Source organism: Arachis duranensis, chromosome 1 (assembly GCF_000817695.3).
Source record: "Arachis duranensis cultivar V14167 chromosome 1, aradu.V14167.gnm2.J7QH, whole genome shotgun sequence".
Lineage (NCBI taxonomy): Eukaryota > Viridiplantae > Streptophyta > Magnoliopsida > Fabales > Fabaceae > Arachis > Arachis duranensis.
The window spans coordinates 37,837,446-37,852,940 of NC_029772.3; positions in this window are offsets into that span (position 1 = coordinate 37,837,446).

Sequence of the window (15,495 nt, forward strand, 5' to 3'; positions counted from 1 at the left end):
TAGTTTTTAGGACTTTGAACCTTCTTGGGTGGAGCCGAACTCGAGCATTTTGTCGACTTTTATCTTTGTAGAGTTCCTTTTTGAATGCGGAACATTTCGCTTCCTTTGAGAGCGTAGCGCTTTTGGATTAGCGTCCTTGCCTTGGGAATGCACAAGGGTTTTTAAATGCCCTCATTAATTGGTTTTAATGCTTCGTTTCTTTGATATTTTTGAAATTTTCACCAAACGGTTTCTCTTCTCTATTTCATGACTTCCCTTTTCTTTCTCATCTTCTGTTTTCCCCTGAAAGCTTACGTTTCTTGGTGTCTCAACGTGGTTTCGATGATCGTGAGTGCTTCCGACGACAGCTTCTGGCCTCTTCATCTTCAACCTTCTTCTGCATTCTTCTCCTTTTTTCAAGTTATTTTTTTTCTTTTTCTTCCGTCGTCTATTTTGCTGCTCTGTATTTGTTTTTTAAAGTTCTGACTGAGTGCATGTTGGAAAGCTTGAATCTTTGTATATTGTCACGCTCGGTTTATCACTGTGATGCACGCCTTCTGGTCTTCCTTTTGCCTTTATGTATGCTTCTGGGTGTTTTCTCCTGATTTTGCTTTTTAGGGCTTTGTATGCTACTCCTGTTTTGCTAAACTTTGTTTGTTTTGAGGAAGTTTTTCTTGGAAAGGGTTTCTGCTGAGACATTAGTCTTGTGGATTTTCCTTGAATCTTTATTCCCTGATTGCCTCCAAAGGATGCCCCTGGACTTTGGGTTGTGTCCTGGGGTTTTCCTTTTTATCTGCTATACCGCGCTGGATTGTGCTGTCTGAGTTGTTTTGATTTCATCTAGGATGTCTTTACCTTTTTAGTAACCCAATTTTTTTTCTTGCTTGTAGGATTAGTTGGCCATGTCTTTCCAAAAAAATATTGTCAAGGCGTCTTCTGAGGTTCCCGAAGGGATGTCGATTGGCTGGACTCTCTTGTCTTGCTGTGTGTTTCTTTAGTCAATTCAGAATTTTGTGTGATGCTTAGAAAGCATCATTGTGTCTATAGCAGTGAGGATCAGGAGGGCAATTATGAGTTGGTAGCACCTGATTCTGGTGATAGAGTTTGCTTCCCAGTCCTGATCCAGGGGGAGCGTCCCTTCTTCTATGTTTATGACTTCTTTTTTAGCCAAATGAACATCACCTTTCCTTTTACTTCTTTTGAAACTGACCTGTTATGGTCTTGTAACGTAGCCCCTTCGCATCTCCATCCGAATTCATGGAGCTTCATCAAGATTTTTCAGCTTGTTTGTCAAGAATTTGGTGTTACGCCTTCGCAAACTCTTTTTCTATATCTTTTTGTGTTGACCAAGCCTGGGACTACTAAGAAGAAGGCTTCTTGGGTTTCTTTTAGGTCTGCCTAGGGGCATAAAGTTTTTTTTCATGTATGACGAATCTTTCCGGGATTTTAAGAACTATTTCTTTAAGGTCCGGGTTGTTGAAGGAGCCCGACCTTTCTTTCTGGATGAAAATAATGAGCCCTACTTTCCCTTAGAGTGGCAGAGAAACATAGTGGTATCCCGATATACTTGGGAGATGCTGGATGAGGTCGAGCAGGCCTTTGTGAATGTCCTGGAGGATATTTGGGGGGAACCTCCTTACTTGGATACTAAAAAATCTTTGGGAGACCCGTCCCTTATTCGAACTGCATTGGGTATTTGTCTTGATATATCTTGTTATCTTGTTTTTCTCCTGCTTTCTTTCCTGGCGTGATAATTTGTTGTTTTTCATTTTGCAGAGATGGCCAAGAATAATGATGCAATGAAGGCTTTCAATAAGGCGAGGAAAGCTACTGCAGCTCAAAACATCTCGGCCCGGGCTGATGGGGAAGGAACTTCCCAAGCTCCTTTGAAGCCATCCGTGCTGAACTCTCTTGGCCCGAGGAGAATGATCCCTACACCTCGGGTCTGTTTAGTGGATCCCTCTCAATCTTCTACTGCTACTGTGGTTTCTTCTTCGGTCGCCCCTCCTCCAAAAAGACCTCGAACTGTTGAACCTTTCAATCTAGATGCCCCGGATTTTGATCCTATTAGTTTTGTGGACCAACAGATCGCACCTTATGGTGCTCTTTCAATGGATGATGTATCTCTCCTTCATCACTTGGATTTTATAACTTGGAGTAGTGTTAAGATGGCTCATATGGGAGCTGCTTTGTATTGCACTGCCCAAAATCTGCCTCTGTATGCTACCAAAGTTTTATGGAGGAAGCTAAGCAAGAATTTAATCGGATGAAGGGTCTCAAGGAGGAGTTTGAAGCGGAGGTGACTAAACTGAAGAGGTAGCTGGAGGGGGAGAAAGCCAGCTCTCTTGCCCTGGCAGCCTCTGTGCGATTTGCTGAGGATGTGGCGTTGAAGCACAAAGAAAGCTATGTCACGTCCTACCAAGAAGTGATGCATCTTCGGGAGGAGCTAGAGTTGGTCCGGGTTGATTATTCCGAGCTCCAGGGTCATCTTGTGGGCAGCGTAACTGCTGCTTATGAGAACCTGAAGGAACAGGTTCGGGTTATTGCCTCGGATGCTGACCTTGCCTTGTTTAGCTTGGATAATGTTCTGAAGGATGGCAAAATCGTTCCCGAGGACCCTGATGATGATGATGTTGAGCCTCCTCCTGTTCCTTCTACCAAAGTCTCCGTTGTGCCGCCCTCTTCTTCTCAGGCAGCTGAAGTCATTCATTTTGAGTCTGATCCTGATGTCCAGATCCTGAATCGGGATGATGGGATGGTAGATGCGGTGCCTCTTCAGACTCGTCCTCCTTCACCTCGGGATGTTGCTACTGGGAAACCTTTGGACTCTCTTTGATTATTTTTGATGTATTTGTGTATAGCTCGGCCTGTGGGCTTTGAACTCTTTTATTTTGTAAATGGTGTTTTGTGGACTGTTGATACTTCTGTTGCTTGTTTAGCAACTTTGTTTTGAAAAACAAAGCGGCTTTCGAGCTTCCTGGGCTGATTTTGGTGGCCTCTGAAGCTTGCTATTACCATAACTTAGTAGTTTTTATATCCTGTCTGCTTTGCACTCATCTTGGCACCTTCGTAGGTTTTTGTCTAACATGATCAGCTTGATTCTTTGGCCTGATGCTGCTCTCATCAATCTTAAACTGTTGTTTTTCGTTTGGAGTCGTAATATTGAGATTGCCGATTTTTCAACTTGGTTTTTGATTGTTTGTAGCCTTCCTTTTTGGACTTTACTTAAGGTCTCTTCCAAGGGTAGCTTTATCATGTCAGTTCCTGTCAAATTACTTTGTAATCCTCTTTCTTGGACTTTGTTCAGGTCTCTTTCAGGGATTACCTTTGTAGCTTTGTATCTTGGACCGAATTCGTCATGTTAGGCTTTGTCGAGTTAGCTTGGTAATCCTCTTTCCTAGACTTTGTTTTAGGTCTCTTTCAGGGATTACCTTCTGTAGCTTTACATCTTGGGCCGACTTTGTCACATCAGATCCTATCGAGTTAATTGGTAATCCTCTTTCTTGGACCTGGTTCAGGTCTCTTTCAGGGATCACCTTCTGTAACTTTGTATCTTGGGCCGACTTCGTCATGTTGGGCCCCGTCGAGTTACTTGATAATCCTCTTTCTTGGACCTTGTTTAGGTCTCTTTCAGGGATTATCTTTTGTAAGTTATCTTTCTGGGCCGACTTTGTCACGTCGGGCCCTGTTGAGTTAGTTGATAATCCTCTTTCTTGGACCTTGTTTAGGTCTCTTTCAGGGATTATCTTTTGTAACTTATCTTTCTGGGCGGACTTTGTCACGTCGGGCCCTGTCGAGTTACTTGATAATCCTCTTTCTTGGACCTTGTTTAGGTCTCTTTCAGGGATTATCTTTGTAACTTTTTGTAGGAGTCTGACTTCATCATGTCGGGCTCTTCGAAGTTATAGTAATCTTCTTTTATAGGGTTGGCCAGACCTCTTTCCAGGGCTTTACTTATAACTTGGGTTGTTGTGGCTGGTCCGACTTTTTGTGCCGGTCAGTCTTTAAGTTATTTTATAGCAATTCATTTTATTAGGACCTCGTCAGGTCCTTTCTATGGATCACTTTCTATAACTTCTTGTATTATCCTGTTTTCATCTTTGCTGATTTTGTAGAATTTGGGTTTTAACCCTCATTTTTATCGTGATCGCGCAGTGAATTTTGGTTTTCACTCTCTGTCGATTTGTAGCTTTATAATCAGGCGATGAATGTTTCAGAATAATACGACTTGAGTGTTTGTAGAGAATCTGAACAAATTTTATTAAAAAGGAATGCAAATATACATGGGGTTAATTTTCTAAGTCGGGTGATTTATAGGTCTTGGCTGGGGGCCTCGTTAAAAAACCTTTTTTTAGAAAAAAGAGTGTGCTTTGTCCAAGATCTTTTATCATCCCTAGCTATAGTACCTTCTTAGGTTGCAGGCGTGCCATGATCTAGGAAGCTCTTGCCCGTCGAGTTTGGAAAGCCTGTAGTAGCCCTTTCCCAGTTCTTCTATGGCTCGGAAGGGTCCTTTCCAGTTTGCTGCCAGCTTTCCTTCTCCAGGTCGAGTTGTTCCTATGTCGTTTCGAATTAGGATGAGGTCATTTTCAGCAAAGGCCTACTGTATTACTTTTCGGTTGTATTTGGAGGCCATTCATCATTTCAACGCCTCTTCCCTTATCCGAGCTCTTTCTCGGATTTCTGGAAGTAAGTCGAGCTCTTCCCTTTGAAGTTGGGAATTGGCTTTTTCGTTAAAATGGATTACTCTGGGTGATCCTTCTTCGACCTCCATTGGGATCATCACCTCTATTTCGTAAGATAATCAGAAGGATGACTCCTTTGTTGTGGAATGTGGAGTCGTTCGATATGCCCATAGGACTTGTGGGAGCTCCTCAGCCCAGGCTCCATTTGCATCATGTAATCTTCATTTTAACCCTGCTAATATAACTTTGTTAGCAGCTTCAGCTTGCCCATTGGCTTAGGGGTGCTCAACAAAGGTGACTTGTTGTTTTATATTCAGGTCGGCCGCTAGTTTTCTGAAGCCTGCATCTGTGAACTGGGTACCATTATCTGTAGTGATGGAGTATTAAACTCCGAACCTTGTGACGATGTTTCTATATAGGAATTTCCAACTTCTTTGAGTTGTGGCATTGGCTAGGGGTTCTGCCTCGATCCATTTTGTGAAGTAGTCTATTCCTACTATGAGGAATTTGACTTGTCCTGATCCTTGAGGAAAAGGTCCGAGGAGATCGAGTCCCCATTTTGCGAATGGCTAAGGTGAGGTTACGCTGATGAGTTCCTCTGGCAGAGCGGTGTAGAAGTTGGCATGCTTCTGACATGGTGAACATGTCCTTACAAATTCTGTGGCTTCTTTTTGTAGAGTTGGCCAATAAAATCCTACCCGAAGTACTTTTTTGGCGAGTGCCTGCGCTCCGAGGTGATTGCCACAAATGCCACTGTGTACTTCTTCTAGGACATCTTTTGTGTTGGAAGTCGGCACACATTTTAGCAGTGGTATTGAAATTCCTCTTTTGTATAGAGTATTATTTATGATGGTATAGTATTGTGCTTCTCGTTTTAACCTCTTTGCCTCTTTCTCATCTGTGGGGAGAGCTTCTGTTCTGAGGTAGTTAATTATGGGAGTCATCCATCCCTGATCGCGACCTGTTATGGCTAGGACTTTTTCTTCCTCTGAGATTGATAGATTCAGTAGAATTTCTTGGATGAGGCTTCTATTGTTGCCTCTTGGTTTGGTGCTGGCTAGTTTTGAGAGTGCATTGGCCCGGGTATTTTGTTCTCGGGGTATGTGACGAATCTCATACTCTCCGAGTTATCCAAGTTGTTCCCTGATTTTGTCCAAGTACTTTTTCATAGTGGGATCTTTGGCTTGGTAGCTTCCTGCTATTTGTGAAGTAACTACCTGTGAATCGCTGAAGATGATAAGTTTTTGAGCTCCAACCTCCCTAGCCAGCTTCAAACCAGCTAGTAGTGCCTCATATTCCACTTGATTGTTTGAGGTAGGGAACTCGAATTTCAGGGAGAGTTCGATTTGGGTTCCCTAGTCGCTTTCAATTATTACGCCAGCGCCACTTTTCATTTTATTTGAGGAGCCATCCACATATAGATTCCATTCTGTGGGGATTTCCGGTGTGTCCGTAAATTCCGCAATGAAGTCGGCCAGATACTGAGATTTGATGGCCGTCCGAGCTTTGTATTGAAGGTCAAATTCGGACAACTCGACTGCCCATTGCAAGATTTTGCCTGGCAAGTCTGTTTTCTGTAAGATCCCTTTTATGGGCTGGTTGGTCCGAACTTTAATAGTGTGAGACTGGAAATATGGGCGAAGTCGTCGAGATGTTATTATGAGAGCGTAAGCGAACTTTTCTATTTTCTGGTAGTTCAGTTCAGATCCTTGTAATGCTTTGCTGATAAAGTATATGGGTCATTGCCCACTGTTGTCTTTTCGGACCAGTGCTGAGGCTATTGCCCGATTTCCCACCGCGAGGTACAATATGAGTGGTTCTCCTTTCCGTGGCCGACTTAATATAGGTGGCCGTCCCAGGAATTTTTTGAAGTCTTGGAAGGCTTGCTCGCATTCTGCTGTCCATTCAAACTCCTTTCCCTTCTTTAGAGTGGCATAGAAGGGGAGAGATCTTATTGCTGATCCAGCCAGGAATCTGGACAAGGCTGCCAACCTCCCGTTGAGTTGTTGTACCTCTTTGATACAAGTAAGACTTTTCATGTCGAGTACGGCCCTGCACTTATCCGGGTTTGCCTCGATTCCTCTTTGTGTGATCATAAAGCCCAATAATTTACCAGCTTCTACTGCGAAGGTACATTTTGCGGGATTGAGTCGCATGCCGTGTCGTCTTATGGTGTTGAATACTTGTGTCAGTTCGAATAATAACATTTCTTTGCTTTGCATCTTCACTAGCATGTCGTCTACGTAGACCTCCATGATCTTTTCGATGTGATCTGAAAAAACTTTGTTCATTAATCTTTGGTAAGTGGCTCCTGTGTTTTTAAGACCGAAGGGCATAACAATGTAGTAATAATTTGCCTTTGGGGTTAAGAATGAGGATTTTTCTTGGTCGGGTAGGTACATTGGGATTTGGTTATATCCTGAGTATGCATCCATGAAGGAGATGTATTTATATCCGGAGGAGGCATCTACCAAAGCGTCGATTTTTGGGAGCGGATAAGGATCTTTCGGGCATGCTTTGTTGAGATCGGCATAGTCAGTGCACATTCTCAACTTCCCGTTTGACTTTTTTACCAATATGACATTAGCAAGCCATAGCGGGTATTTGACTTCTCTTATGAAACCTGCCTCCAGTAGAGCTCGTACCTATTCTTCCACGGCTTGAGAGCGTTCGGGTCCTAGCTTTCTACGCCTTTGTTGTACCGGCCGAGATCTTGGGTAGACTGCTAGCTTGTGGCATATTAGTTTGGGATCTATGTCTGGCATGTCTGTGGCCTTCCACGCAAAGAGGTCGGCGTTGTCTCATAGAAACTGTATGAGTGATTCTTTTATGTCTCCTTTTAGGAGTGTGCCGATGTTGGTTGTTTGGTTCGGGGTGTCCCCGATCTGGATTTTCTCTACTTCTCCTTCAGGTTGTGGGCGGAGCTCGTCCCGCCTCTAAACTCTACCGAGCTCAATTATGTGGAATTCTTCTCCTCTGCCTCTGAGGTTTAAACTTTCGTTGTAACAGCGGCGCGCCATCTTCTGATCTGCCTTTTGTCGTGGCTATTCCTCCTGCAGTTGGGAACTTCATGCATAGATACGGAGTCGAGACTATTGCACCGAGCTAATTTAACGTTGTCTGACCTATTAGGGCATTGTAAGCTGAACTTATGTCGACTATGATGTAATCTATTTTGAGTGTTCTTGACTGACTTTCTTTTCTAAAAGTTGTGTGGAGCGAGATGTATCACATCGGTTGAACTGGGGTATCTCCTAGCCCGAACAGGCTGTCCGGATATGCTATGAGTTCTTTTTCTTCCAAGCCGAGTTTGTCGAAAGCAGTTTTGAATAAGATATCGGTGGAGCTCCCCTGGTCTATCAACGTATGGTGGAGATTTGCGTTTGCTAGTATAATAGTGATGACCATGGGGTCGTCATGCCTTGATGCGACGCCGGATGCGTCTTCTTTGGTAAATGTGATCACCGGGATGTCAGGTGCTTCCTTCTTTCCTGCGACGTGGTATACGTCTTTGAGATCTCTTTTGCGAGATGATTTTGAGATTCCTCCCCTGGCAAATCCGCCGTGTATCATGTGGACATGTCTTTCTAGCGTTCGAGATGATCGCGCGGTTGGTCCGACATCTTCTGCTCTTCTTCTTTTTCTTTGTTCATCATCATGGGTGGCTAGATATCGATCTAGCTTTCCTTCTCGTACGAGCTTTTCTATGACATTTTTTTAAGTCGAAACACTCATTGGTGGAGTGCCCGCGGATCCGATGGTATTCACAATATTCAGCCCGGTTTCATCCTCCTTTTTTGCCTTTGAGAGGTCGAGCTGGTGGTATTTTTTCCGTGTTGCAAACCTCTCTGTATACATCCATAAGAGACACCCGAAGAGAGGTGTAATTGTGGTATTTTTTGATTTTCTCTCCATGTTGACCTTCCTTTTTTCTGGAATCTTTGTCTTTATCCCGGGGGGTGAACCCGGCCTTCGAGGTCTCTCCTAACCGGGAGTTTTCCTCCATGTTGATGTACTTCTCCGCTCGTTCCTGCACCTCATTCAGGGATATGGGGTACTTCTTTGATATAGATTGACTAAAGGGCCCTTCTTGCAAGCCATTAATAAGGCCCATAATGGCGGCTTCTGTCGGCAGGTTCTGTATATCCATGCATGTCTTGTTGAATCTTTCCATGTAGTTACGCAGGGTTTCTCGTTCTCCTTGTCTGATTCCTAGTAAGGTCGGAGCATGTTTAGCTTTGTCCTTTTGGATGGAGAATCTGGCTAGGAATTTCTTAGCCATGTCGTCGAAACTTGAGATGGACCTAGGAGGGAGGTTGTCAAACCATCTAATTGCTGTTTTTGTTAAAGTAGTTGGAAAGGCTTTGCAACGAACTGCATCTGAGGCGTCGGTGAGATACATTCTGCTTCTGAAGTTGCTGAGATGATGGCTGGGATCTGTAGTACCGTCATATAAGGTCATGTCTGAGAGTTTAAAGTCCTTTAGGATTTTCGTCTTCATGATCTCCTTGGTGAACGGATCTTGCTCCTTGCGGTTGCTATCTTCAGGAGTGGATCGGCTGGCTTTCGTCTTGACATCGGCTTCAAGTTTTAGGAGTTTATTTTCCAATTCCCGGCGTCGCCTTATTTCCCTTTGTAGGTCCTTCTCATTGGCATAGGGCTTCTTCCTCAAGTTGTTTTAACCGGTCTTGAAATGTATCCATGGCTCCCTCGTTTGGGGAGTTCTTCTTGTTGTTGTTTTGGGAAGTATCTTTTGGGGTAGTGTCCACGTTTTTATGCAGCGTTCTTTCCTCTAGATCTGAGGTGTGGTCGTTGTCATGGTCGTCCGCCATGGTGATGGGATGACTTCAGGGTTCCCCGGTAACGGCGCCAATGTTCCGAGGGTTACCTGAAACTGTAGGTCGATCTCGGATGAGATCTTCTGTGTAGGTCGGAGCTGTTGTGTCTGACTTGTTGGACTTGTTGATGGTGCTGATCCTTCGTCCCGGAGGGTGGGGGGTACCTGCAAGGGATTCTGATGCTTAAGTTAGCAAGGGTATTAAGCAGGTATTGAGTAGAATCAGAGTATGAGTTATACCTGGGTGCTCCAGTGTATTTATAATGGTGTAGAGTGACCTTTGCGGATAAGATAAGTTAGTTATCTTATCTTTATCTTTATCTTTATCTTTCATGGGAACCACCCTTATCTCTATATGCTTGGGCTGCCTTTTGGATTGGGGTCGTGTTCCTCTATTTGGGCCCTTTATTTTGCTTTCCTGTGACTTGGCCGAGCTCTTTGAGAAGAGGTCGGTTTGTCCTGACCTGAAGAGGTCGGTCGCTTTGTCTGTAGAACATTCCGGGTCGAACATCTTGACCCAGGGTATGAACAGAAACAAAGCATGGAATTGGAAGTACTAGTCCTCTTACTCCGGATTTGAAGGCACTTCAAGAGGATCCTCACTAGTTCTCAACACACAAATTTTAAGAGGAAATGTTACTGCAATCAGCAAGCATGGACTTGGAACAGTTAATTTAGAAAGACATCTAGCCACAATTAAGCATGATTCAAATGAAACCAAAACACCTAAAACTCCAAAGGTTGTAAAGTTTTAACAGATTAAGCTATAATTCTATCAAAGCTAGAAAGAGAGATTAAAAAGTAAACATTTCTTTTCCAAATAAGATTTCAGCAACACCATCGCATCATACTCTAACCATAATCTGAGGAAATATAAGTTTATGGAACCCATGTGTTCTGATAAGTGGATTCTGGATTAGACTTACATCATTTCATACATAATTACGTAAAGATATTGACTTCCAGCAATAACAATATTACGTGCCACACCAAAGGTGATGGATACTTGCAACTTCCTTTAATTCAAACATATTCTCGGCACTCAAAAATTGGTGATAACATAAGGCATATTCATCATTAAAAATACAAATAATTATATGTTAAAGACAATCACCAGTAATCAAACAGAGGTGATAGGTTAAAGACAATCACCAGTAATCAAACAGATGTGATAGATGCAGCCAAGTAGGACTTCAAACTTTGGTTCATAATAGTAAATAGCAATAGTATAACATATAATAAACATAATATTTGAATAGATCAATGTGACAAAGAACACAACAAATCCACTAACGAAGGAAGGATAGCAAATTTTTCTTTTTTCATTTCTAAGATGGAATAAAAAAACAAATGCTTCACATTATAACAATTTTGGATGATGCACGGAGCACACTAGGCTGAGCCAAAAGGTCTGAAACACAAGGGAACGAGGAAAGTGTTAACACGAAGGATGGCAATCCATTGTGCAAAACGGTGTTTGTTGATTGTGAAGGAGGTGACTAAAGGTTAAAGTTTAACCTAATGTAACTGTAGCATAAGAGAATTGGACAGCTGAGAATTGCAAATAGAGGCTTTGGCTGCCACAAACCGGTGGACTAGCTATACCCAAAGAATGCCGTAGCTCCCAATATATGCAAACCAGATAATGCAATCTACATGATTCTATTCAATGGACAACATGATTAAACTTCTAGAACAGTTTGGATCCACCAAAAAAGTGTAATGCCGCAAATATTATCCTAAGAATCTTCTTGTCAATGACATGGATTTTGATACAGTTCAGGGTCAATTCAATGATACAAAGAGAATCCAAAGCAAAGTCCCCAATTCGATTTACCCAACTATGAATTAGCAAACACTACCATTACCGAATGAGCCCCTCACTCCACCTGACCACTTTTTGGGATGAATTTCGAGTTTTTGCCAGTTGTGTGAACTCTTCTTGGAAATCACTACCTGAAGGCAAAAAAACCATGAAAAGATTCACCATAAACTAGCATCAAGCCATAACAAGAGTGCAAACCTCAATCCCAACTAAAATAAAAATGAGAGAATACCAGAAACTTAAACCATTAACTATACCTTATTATAGCACTTCATTGCTGCTGTACGAAGCACTCCCATCATATACCTACAATATCAACAATATAATATCATTAGTAATAGCTAATAAGCAGCAATTAAAACAGTGTCATACCTCATTGATAAAAATACTTAATAGTGAATCATCTTCAATGTTCATGTGATCATCCAAGTCATTATCAAATGTGTCATTTCTACGGCCTTCTAAATGTGAAATGCCCCGATGAACACAACAAGTTGTTCGATTGTGGCCCTCCATGCCACACTGTCCACATCGATGTTTTCTTTTATTGGACTGTGAAGCCCCACATTTTGTCCTACATTTTCTTGGGTCTCTTGGCATGCTATGTCCCAGATCATTGGTTGCAAGCCCAGCTCCAGAAGCATTCACTTGCACATCATCTCTTGTTATCTTGGCAAGCAAAGTTGGCTAGTTGTCTAAACCAATCCATCAAAAAACCGTATTGACTTAGCATCAAAGAATTCCAATAAAATTCGACCGCATTTCGCAAACCTACTTTGGCAGTCTTGGTCCACCGAGGCAAGACTAATGACCTTGGCAACTCTTCTATATCTTCATGCACCAAGACACAAACTATGTGTTCACAAGGTATGACAAATGATTCCATTTTCATACATGAACAATTGAATTCCATCTCAATGTCACAATAGAATACATGCCACATCTCATTTGGCGTTTGGTCCAAACCGATAGAGTAAATCACATAAGAGCCAGTTTGCCTCATATTTATTACCTTCATTGACGCAACTCGTACAAGGATTGGTTGGAACATATAAAATACTGATAGGGTGTAAACATTGGCAGCACTCCTCTCTAACTGTTGAAAATAGGTTTACATACTGGGTCTCTGATGAGCGGATAATTTATACGCTTTTTGGCATTATTTTTGGGTAGTTTTTAGCATGTTTTAGTGAATTTTTAGTATATTTTTATTAGTTCTTATGCAAAAATCATGTTTCTAGACTTTACTATGAGTTTGTGTGTTTTTCTATAATTTCAGGTATTTTCTGGCTGAAATTGAGGGACCTGAGCAAAAGTCTGATTCAGAGGCTGAAAAAGGACTGTAGATGCTATTTGATTCTGACCCTCCTGCACTTGAAGTGGATTTTCTAGAGCTACAGAAGCCCAATTGGCATGCTCTCAATTGCGTTGGAAAGTAGACATATTGGACTTTCCAGAAATGTATAATAGTTTATACTTTGCTCGAGATTTGATGACCCAAACTGGCGTTAAAATGCCCACCAGAGACCCTTTTCTGGCATAAAACACCGAAACTGGCACCAGAACTGGAGTTAAACGCCCAAACTGGCATCCAAGCTGGCGTTTAACTCCAAGAATGGCCTATGCACGTAAAAGCTTCAAAGCTCAGCCTAAACACACACTAAGTGGGCTCCAGAAGTGGATTTTTGCACTATCTGCACTTAGTTACTTATTTTCTTTAAGCTCAAGTAACTAGTTTAGTATAAATAGCACTTTTTACTATTGTATTTCATCTTTAGACCCCTTTTTTAGACTTTATGCTTGGCTGGCCTCACGGCCATGCCTAAGCTATTTTCTCTTATGTATTTTTCAACGATGGAGTTTCTACACCTCATAGATTAAGGTGCGGAGCTCTGCTGTTCTTCATGAATTAATGCAAGTACTATTGTTTCTCTTTCAATTCACGCTTACTTCTTTTCCAAGATATACTCTCGTACTTAATTCAGTTAAGTCAGAATGAAGGGGGTGACCCGTGACAATCACCCATTATCTTCGTTACTCGCTTAGCCAAGATCCGCGTGCTTGAAAACCACAAGCGGTCTACATGATGTTCAACGTAGTCATTGGACGATAGTCGGAGTATAGTCTCTTGGGTCTCTGATTCACGGACCGAGTCTGTGAGGTTAGAACCTTCGTGGTATAGGCTAGAACCAATTGGCAGCATTTCTAAGATCCGGAAATTCTAAACCTTGTCTGTGGTATTCCGAGTGGGATCTGGGATGGGATGACTGTGACGAGCTTCAAACTCATGAATGTTCGGCGCAGTGATAGTGTGCAAAAGGATAGATAGATCCTATTCCGACACAAGTGAGAACCGACAGATGATTAGCCATGCGGTAGCTGTGCCTGGTATTTTTCATCCAAGACGAGAAATTCGACAGTTGATTAGCTGTGCAGAAACTGTACTTGGACCATTTTCACTGAGAGGATCATACAGATTGCCATGGAAGGGAGCACGCATGATTGGATGAAGACAATAGGAAAGCAGAGGTTCAGAAGCAACAAAGCATCTCCAAACGCTTATCTAAAAATCCCACCAATGAATTACATAAGTATTTTTATTTTAATTTACGTTTTATTTATCTTTCAATTATCAAAACTCATAACCAATTGAATCAGCCTGACTAAGATTTACAGGATGACCATAGCTTGCTTCAAGCCGGCAATCTCCGTGGGATCGATCTTTACTCATGTAAGGTTTTATTACTTGGACGACCCAGTGCACTTGCTGGTTAGTTGTATCGGAGTTGTGAAAAGTGTGAATCACAATTCTGTGCACCAAGTTTTTGGCACAGTTGTCGGGGATTGTTCGAATTTGGACAACTGACGGTTCATCTTGTTGCTTAGATTGGGTAATCTTCTTTCTTGTTTGAGTCTAGTGTCAAATTTTAAGTTTGGTGTCAACTGCTTTTTTTTAATTTAAGTTTCTTAAAATTTTCAAAAATTTATGCATTGTGTTCTTCTTTGATCTTTAAGTTGTTCTTGATGATTTTCCTTGTTTGATCTCTAAATTTTCTTGTTTTGTGTCTTTTCTTGTTTTTCATATGCATTTTCGAATCCATAGTGTCTAAACATTCAAAATTTCTATGTTTGGTGTCTTGCATGTCTTTCTTTTCTTAAAAGATTTCAAAAATATGTTCTTGATGTTCATCATGATCTTCAAAGTGTTCTTGGTGTTCATCTTGACATTCAAAGTGTTCTTGCATGCATTATTCGTTTTGATCTTAAAATTTTATGTTTTGTTTCATTTTGTTGTTTTTCTCTCTCCTCATTCAAAATTCAAATGTAAAAAATATCTTTTCCTTTTTCTTATAATTTTCAAAATTTTGAGTTGACTTGGTCAAAAAATTTTTTAAAATTTAGTTGTTTCTTGTTAGTCAAGTCAAAATTTTAAATTAATATATATATACTTTCAGTAAATAATACAGAGAAATGAAGGTTCAGAACATAAAGCAGAGGAATCACAGAGAAAAAGAGCTCACTGGAGTTAAAATACCAGTAAAGAGTCACTTTGGGCGTTAAACGCCAGAATAGCTATCATTCTGGGCATTTAACGCTAGTAAAAGTATCATTCTGGGCGTTAAACGCCAGAAATATCAGCATTCTGGGCGTTTAGAAAAACGCCCAGAAAAGAAGGGTTCCTGGCATTTAACACCAGCCAGGGTATCTGGCTGGGCGTTAAACGCTAGAATGGATAGCATTCTGGGCGTTTAACGCCAGGATGACATAAGGGAGGTAATTTTGTTTCCAATTCGATTTTTTTTCAAATTTTCATGTCTTAATTCATAACTTTTTGCATCAAACATATTTTAAATGTTCATCTTTCAATTTTTTTATGTTTTTGAAAATTTTCAAACTAATTTTTTTTCAAAAATCTTTTTCTTAATCTTATTTCATATTTTCGAAAATCCTTGCTAACAATTAATGTTTTGATTCAAAAATTCCAAGTTTGTTACTTTCTTGTTAAGAAAGGTTCAATCTTTAAATTCTAGAGTCATATCTTTTAGTTTCTTGTTAGTCAAGTCATCATCTTTTATTTTAAAAATCAATTCTTTTTAATTTCTTTTTCAACTCTTTTTCAAAATAAATGTCAATCATATCTTTTAAAATTTTGATTTCAAAATCTTTTTCTA